Consider the following 7,396-nt stretch of genomic DNA (forward strand, 5'->3'; position numbering starts at 1 on the left):
CCCACTGAGCCAGTGAACCGAGCCATATCCTCGCTGTTGCATCCAGCCCTGTATCTGAGAAAGAGTGAGCATAGTGCATCCATCCTAATCTGCTTGTTTACCAGTCTATGCTGAAGTCCCGCTGAGCCAGAGAACTGAGCCACATCCTTACTGCTGCATCCAGCCCTGTATCTGAGAAGAAAGAGTGAGCATATTGAATCCATACTAACACACTCTGTTTAACAGTCTATGCTGAAGTCCCGCTGAGCCAGCGAACCAAGCCATATCCTCGCTGTTGCATCCAGCCCTGTATCTGAGAAAGAGTGAGCATATTGCATCCATCCTAATCAGCTTGTTTACCAGTCTATGCTGAAGTCCCGCTGAGCCAGAGAACTGAGCCACATCCTTGCTGCTGCATCCAGCCCTGTATCGGAGAAAGAGTGAGCATATTGCATCCATACTAATCTGCTTGTTTACCAGTCTGTGCTGAAGTCCAGCTGAGCCAGAGAACTGAGCCACATCCTCGCTGCTGCATCCAGCCTTGTATCTGAGAAGAAAGAGTGAGCATATTGAATCCGTACTAACACACTCTGTTTAACAGTCTATGCTGAAGTCCCGCTGAGCCAGTGTACCGAGCCATATCCTCGCTGTTGCATCCAGCCATGTATCGGAGAAAGAGTGAGCATATTGCATCCATACTAATCTGCTTGTTTACCAGCCTATGCGAAGTCCCGCTGAGCCAGAGAACTGAGCCACATCCTCGCTGCTGCATCCAGACCTGTATCTGAGAAGAAAGAGTGAGGATATTGAATCCATACTAACACACTCTGTTTAACAGTCTATGCTGAAGTCCCGCTGAGCCAGTGAACCGAGCCATATCCTCGCTGTTGCATCCAGCCCTGTATCGGAGAAAGAGTGAGCATATTGCATCCATACTAATCTGCTTGTTTACCAGTCTATGCTGAAGTCCCGCTGAGCCAGAGAACTGACCCACGTCTTCCCTGCTGCATCCAACCCTGTATCTGAGAAAGAGTGAGCATATTGAATCTATACTAACACACTCTGGTTACCAGTCCATGCTGAAGTGCCGCTGAGCCAGTGAACCGAGCCACGTCCTCGCTGCTGCATTGAGCCCTGTATTGGAGGAAGAATGAGCATATTGTATCCATCCTAATCCGCTTGCTTACCAGTCTATGCTGAAGTCCCGCTGAGCCAGTGAACCGAGTCACATCATCGCTGCTGCAGCCAGCCCAGTATCTGAGAAGGAGTGAGCATATTGAATCCATACTAACCCACTCTGTTTAACAGTCTATGCTGAAGTCTCGCTGAGCCAGTGAACCGAGCCACATCCTCGAAGTTGTATCCAGTCCTGCTTCCGGGCATAAAGAGGGAGCATACTGAATCCATACCAATCCACTCGGTCTGCAGTCTCGTTGGCCTAGCGACTCGAGCTCAATCCCCACTGCTGTCATCCAGGTCGGACTTGTCGACACAGGAGGAACAGTTGGCCTGTTCTCTCCCTTTGAGATTGCCTTTTAATTAAATAAATAAACTTGAGATTACTTTTACTCTGTTGTCCGTCGTCCTTGAGCTGCGGGGTGGCTCCCCAGCGGGGGAAGGTACAGTAGAAGGAGGGAGGGGTCGGTCGACAAGCAGAGCCCCCACATACACTTCCCTCCGGCCTGTGACAATTGGCGCAGTCGGCAGGGTTTGCCTTCCCTGAGTTGAGCACCCGTAGTTTGTGAAATGGCGGGCGAAGATGCACCGGCTGCCAGACCCCAAGTTATGCCAGTTTTCATGGGGGCCCCCTGGACGCAAAGGTTCGGAGGGCCTGGCTCGGAGTTGAAACTGTCGGAGTGGAAGGCACAAATCGAATACTTGGCCGGTCTACAAGGGCTGAATGAACAGCAGAGGGTACAGTTCGTATTGGGGTCCCTGGAAGGAGAGGCCAAGAGGGAGGTCCAAGCTGCTCCAGGGGATACCCGAGCTAACGCAGCGGCTGTCTTCGACTTCCTGTCTGAACTATACGGGGATTCTACCCCAGTGGCCGCCCTCCGGGCTCAGTTTTTTAATTATCGTCAAGGCCCCCAACAGGACCTCCGAGCGTACTCATTGCGGCTCAGAGAGCAGTTTGCTCGTTTGAAAGGGAGGCGGAACCATGGACTCGTTGATGAAGACACCCTATTACGCAACCAATTCCTCTTGGAGCTCCGGGACGGGCCAATACGACAAACCTTACGGCGACAAGACCCCTTGTTGACGTTCAACGATCTTCGTCGAGAAGCCTTGGCCCAGGAAACCGACCACACCGAAGCCATTGCTTCCACCGTTTGCATGGCTGCCAGCGGGACTGTTACCCCTGCTGTTTCAGTGCAGACGGACTTGCAACAGGAGCTATGTACAGAACTTATGAAGAATGTCCAGGAGCAGATGGCCGAACTCTCTCGGACACTTTTGGCAGAAATTCGCCGGGGACGACTTGGGGAGACACCTTTGCCCCGTGAGCGGTCTTACTCTGAGGGGAGTCGAGTGATGGGACACCGCCCTGGACCATCTAATTCTGCTAAATTCCAGTGGGATGACCAGGGGCGACTAATTTGTAATCATTGCGGGGAGCCAGGACATATGAGTCGTCAGTGTGGCCCACGGCGTGGTTCGCAAGTGGGTTTTTAGGTTTGCCGGCCACTGTGGGTCAAGTGGTCGGGATCCCTTTGATTGACCCCCATCCTTTGCCTACTCCCCGGGACCAATTGGTCGGACACTTTCCTATTGTCGAGGTCCAAGTTAACGGCAAGAGGCTCCAGTGCCTAGTGGACACTGGCTCCCAAGTAACTTTGGTTTCAGAAAGCCTGTCTAGGGAACTCTTTGAGGATTACCAAGAGCAGGGGAATGCAGCACCTTGGCTCACTCTCTGGGGGGCAAACGGACTGGACATCCCCTATGTTGGATATGCAGTGGCAGACTTTCACATTCATGGGGTCAGTGTTCCGCAGAAGGGAGTTGTCACCTTCCGGGACCAGTGCCTGGGAGCCCATCGAGCCCTGTTGGGCATGAACATCATCTCAGAGTGTTGGGAGGAGTTGTTCCAGAGTCGGGCCGCCCCAAGGTCCCCTTCTACGGAGGAGCAGAAGTGGGAACATATAATAGCAGACTGCCGTAGAATCCATACTGCTAGAGCCCGGTGGGATCGGGAGGATGTTGGTCGGGTGGCTTGCCGGTATGCCTTAACTGTTCCAGCACGGAGTGAAGCCATCGTATGGGCTCGGTTGCTGGCTCGCCCAGATAGAACAGACGACTGGGTCCTCATAGAGCCCCATTGGGATTGTCAAGCGTTTGAGATTGCCAGAGGGCTTGCCGTTGTTCACCGGGGACGGGTGTCCGTTAGGGTAAAAAACACCAGTTTATATCCGATCACCCTCCATCGGCATCAGCGACTGGCCTGGGTTACATCGGTAGAGCCCCAGCAAGTGAGAGAAAGCCGGGATGTGTGTTTCAGTCAAGTGGATGTTTCAGTGGTTGAAGTTACCATTGTCCAGGAAGATCAGCAGGTCGGCTTGAGTGGGAGCGGAGTGCCGAAACATCTGATAGGAGGGTCCCTGGGGGGAGAGGGACTGGAGGAAGATCAGCAACGCCAGCTCCAGGATTTTTCTGAGCCGGTGGCAGCATGTGTTTTCCACGCACGACGAGGACTATGGCTGCACTGGCGTGGTGAGGCACCAGATCCCTACGGGCGATGCAGCCCCAAGCCGGGAGCGGTACCGCCCTGTACCTCCAACCCTATATTCAGAGATCCGTACCCTGCTGAGGGGAATGCTAGAGGGAGGCATCATTCGGGAGAGCAGTAGTCCTTGGGCGGCTCCGATCGTCCTAGTGCAGAAAAAGACTGGAGCTTGGAGGTTCTGTGTTGATTACCGAAAGCTGAACAACGTGACCAAGAAAAACTCCTTTCCCCTACCACGGATTGAGGATTCACTTACCAGCTTAACTCAGGCCGCCTGGTATTCAACGCTGGACTTAGCTAGTGGATACTGGCAGGTCCAGGTAGCAGAAGAAGATCGCGAGAAGACCGCCTTTACCACCCCTTTTGGGGTTTTCGAGTGGGATAGGATGCCCTTCGGGCTCTGCAATGCTCCGGCTACCTTCCAGCGGCTCATGCAGCGCTGCCTGGGGGGGGGGGCAGTTGGTTGATACAACATTGGTATACCTAGATGACATCATCGTCTTCTCTCCAGACTTCACGGCCCATCTGCTTCATCTAGAGCAAGTGTTCCCAGGCAATGGAAAGATACGGACTGAAATTGCGACCAGAAAAGTGTCACCTGTTTCAGAAGGAGGTAAAGTTTCTGGGTCACTGCGTCAGCGCAGCGGGAATTTCCCCAGATCCGGAGAAGGTATCGGTAGTACAAGGGTGGGAGTCCCCTACGACGGTCCGACAGGTGCGATCCTTCCTGGGTTTTGTCGGTTATTACTGGCGGTTTATCAAAAACTTCTCGAAAACTGCCAAGCCCCTAAACCAGCTTCTCGTGGGCACTGCACGGCCGCGGGGCCGGGGGTCCCCTTCAGTGACTTGGAGTTCAACTTGTGAGACAGCGTTCCAAACCCTTAAACAGGAGTTGTTAGAGGCCCCGATCCTCGCCTATGCTGACTTCACCCAGCCGTTTATTCTCTACACTGACGCTAGTAATCTAGGACTGGGAGCAGTATTGGCCCAGAGGCAGCAAGGCATGGAGAGAGTCATCGCCTATGCGATCCGGAGCCTCCATCCGGCGGAGAGGAATGATGCGAACTACAGCTCTTTAAAGCTTGAGCTCCTAGCAATGAAGTGGGCAATGAGCGAAAAGTTTAAAGATTATCTGTGGGGGGCTAAAGTGTTGGTCGTAACGGATAATAACCCTCTGGTCCATCTACGCACGGCTAGGTTGGGGCCGGTCGAACAGCGGTGGGTGGCTCAGTTGGCTAATTATGACTATCAGCTGCAATATCGGCCAGGACGGGAACACGTGAATGAATATGTGCTTTCAAGCCTCCCTACGGCGGATCCAGGAAGTTCAGTCTCGTCTCTGCCCAACGACACCGGAGAGGGGCTCCTGGTGGGGATAGTGGAAGCCCCAGGGTTGGATAAAGGGGATGTTCCTGGGAACTGGGGATGGGATCCAAGCCGGTGGAGAGAGCTGCAGGGAAGGGACAGCGACTTAGCGGTGGTTCGGTCCTGGTTGGACAAAGGCTGCTTGCCTCCAGCGGCCGAGAGGCGGACACAGACAGTAACGGTGCAACGACTCTTGGGGCAATGGGGCAGGCTTTGCCTGAAGGAGGGAGTAATATATCGCTCCATCCAGGATCCGGCAACCCGAGAAAGTTTAGAACAGGTGGTGGTACCTGACGACCAGATTCAGCCGCTGTTATGTGCTTATCACACCCAGATGGGGCATCAGGGGCAGGGGAGGACATTGTCCTTATTGAGGAGGTGCTTCTTTTGGCCCAGGATGGATGCGGCTGTTGGATTCTTTATTCAGGGCTGCCCCCGGTGTTTGCTGTTTAACCTGTTAACCTTCAAGGCCACTTTTGAAAAATCCCCAGAAATGGCATACCCAAACTTAAACAGATACAGTTCATGAACCCTTTGCACTAAAAGCACAAGTATGATCTCATTTGAAAGCTGACACCTAGTAGTTTATTGTAAATGTAGAAATAATTATTGTCATAATGAAAAAAAAATGTTTAAATAGCTTCAAAGTTTTGTAAAGTTATTAGAAATTTACTTTCATGAAACATCTTCATAAAAATAAAATTGAAGTTGGCCCTGGAGCAATCTAGAAATGCACTGCAGCTAAATCCATATGTGTGACCATTTTATATTTAAAATCTGAAAATGATAAGTCTAAAACTCTGTATTTAGTTAAATGTTTTTCAAGATCATGTCAAATTACTTTATTTTGATTAGACTCTAAAATGCAAACTGATGTTTAGTCATCTTCTGAGTCATCTAATCAGTCTATTGTCTCTATTATTTTGTGGTGCAAACGAGCCCCATTCAGAGTCAGTCTCTCCTTGCACACATTTACACCTCTCCAGACTGGTTATGGCTCTAAATATGCATTTATTTTGTCTGCATTATAGCTACTAACGACTGGCTATTCACAGGCTATTCATAGGGTTTCAAACCCTAATTTCTTTTATCAAAGTTCTCACTAAATATTTGAAACTGGTATCAAATGCACCGAAACATTTCAGTAAGCATTCCTATTTAGAAAAAAATCATAAAACAATAACTGCTGGTGGCAGGTGCACCTGGGCTAGCTAGCATGTTAGCTTAGCACACCATCAATACACGACCATTTATGAGATTGAAACCATGTTTGTGCTCCAAACTTACTTTATAACGCAAGTCGAGTGTTTTAAATAATCTTCTGTGATCTAATTTGGCTTCAGATAAAAAAAAATCCGACAGAAAATTTATTATTTATAGTGTTCTGCACGATGATGAAATCTATATCGATTAGCATTGCATTATAAATATAATCTATTATTATGAAATACCTGGCATGGCTTGAAGAACACAGGTAACTCAAATATCATTGCAATCATGTTTATTGTCTTCAAAACATCTTTATCTGCATGTTACAGCGATCTCTGTCAGCTACTTTCTGTATCAGTGACGTCCTGGAATGTCACATGACTATGGGTCTTCTTCGTGATCCATATATGGACTGTTATTGTGCATATAGCGCCCTCAGGCTATTGGTATGAATTGAAAACACAGCACATCTCAGTAAGAAGCGATCATAATGATTACATCGACGCATTTGGGTATAAATTCAACAAATATTATTCCTGTCTATAGAAATATGATGTGAATCTATGAGAATATATCAATATTTCTCCAAGTCTGCACATTTTTGAGCTAAAGCCCTGAGGGACGATGTTTTGCGAATCGCTGTCATGACGACAGCTTGGAGTGTTTTTTATGAATGGACCAGCTGACGCTCATAATTCATATTAAAGGTATCGACTCATTTTTCCATTTCATAACTCCTGACACAAATTAAGACATAACTGTCACTATAAGTTTCTCAGAATACAATAGTGGTCAAATACTGAATCTTGAGTATTATTTCTTTTTAATGATGTATAGTTTGTCAAGGTTTAACATTAAATCTGATAGTAAATTTGAACTAAATAAAAAAAAAACCGCTTCAGTGCGCCGACGCTCTGGAAACGGTTAACAGGTTAAGACCCGGAAAGAGGTGCGAGCTCCGTTAGTCCCGATGCGGCCCCGGGCCCCAATGCACATCGTAGGGGTGGACTTCCTGACGTTGGGACGGCCAGCAGATCGTTATCAGAACATCTTAGTGACCACTGATTTGTTCACAAAATATGCTTGGGCTATTCCTACCTTTGATCAGACGGCGACCACTAC

The 7,396-nt window shown here is 49.2% G+C and overlaps 1 long non-coding RNA gene across 1 annotated transcript; it reads left to right on the forward strand.

Moving 5' to 3' along the window:
• Positions 1-925: 925 nt before the first annotated feature.
• On the forward strand, positions 926-1,518 carry LOC143736640 (uncharacterized). The gene is made up of 2 exons (XR_013203525.1): positions 926-1,180; positions 1,310-1,518. It is a non-coding gene; the product is annotated as an uncharacterized LOC143736640 (long non-coding RNA).
• Positions 1,519-7,396: the final 5,878 nt, after the last annotated feature.

This window comes from Siphateles boraxobius, unplaced genomic scaffold (genome assembly GCF_051911475.1).
Source record: "Siphateles boraxobius isolate OS27281-9 unplaced genomic scaffold, OSU_SipBor_1 130, whole genome shotgun sequence".
NCBI classification, from domain to species: domain Eukaryota; kingdom Metazoa; phylum Chordata; class Actinopteri; order Cypriniformes; family Leuciscidae; genus Siphateles; species Siphateles boraxobius.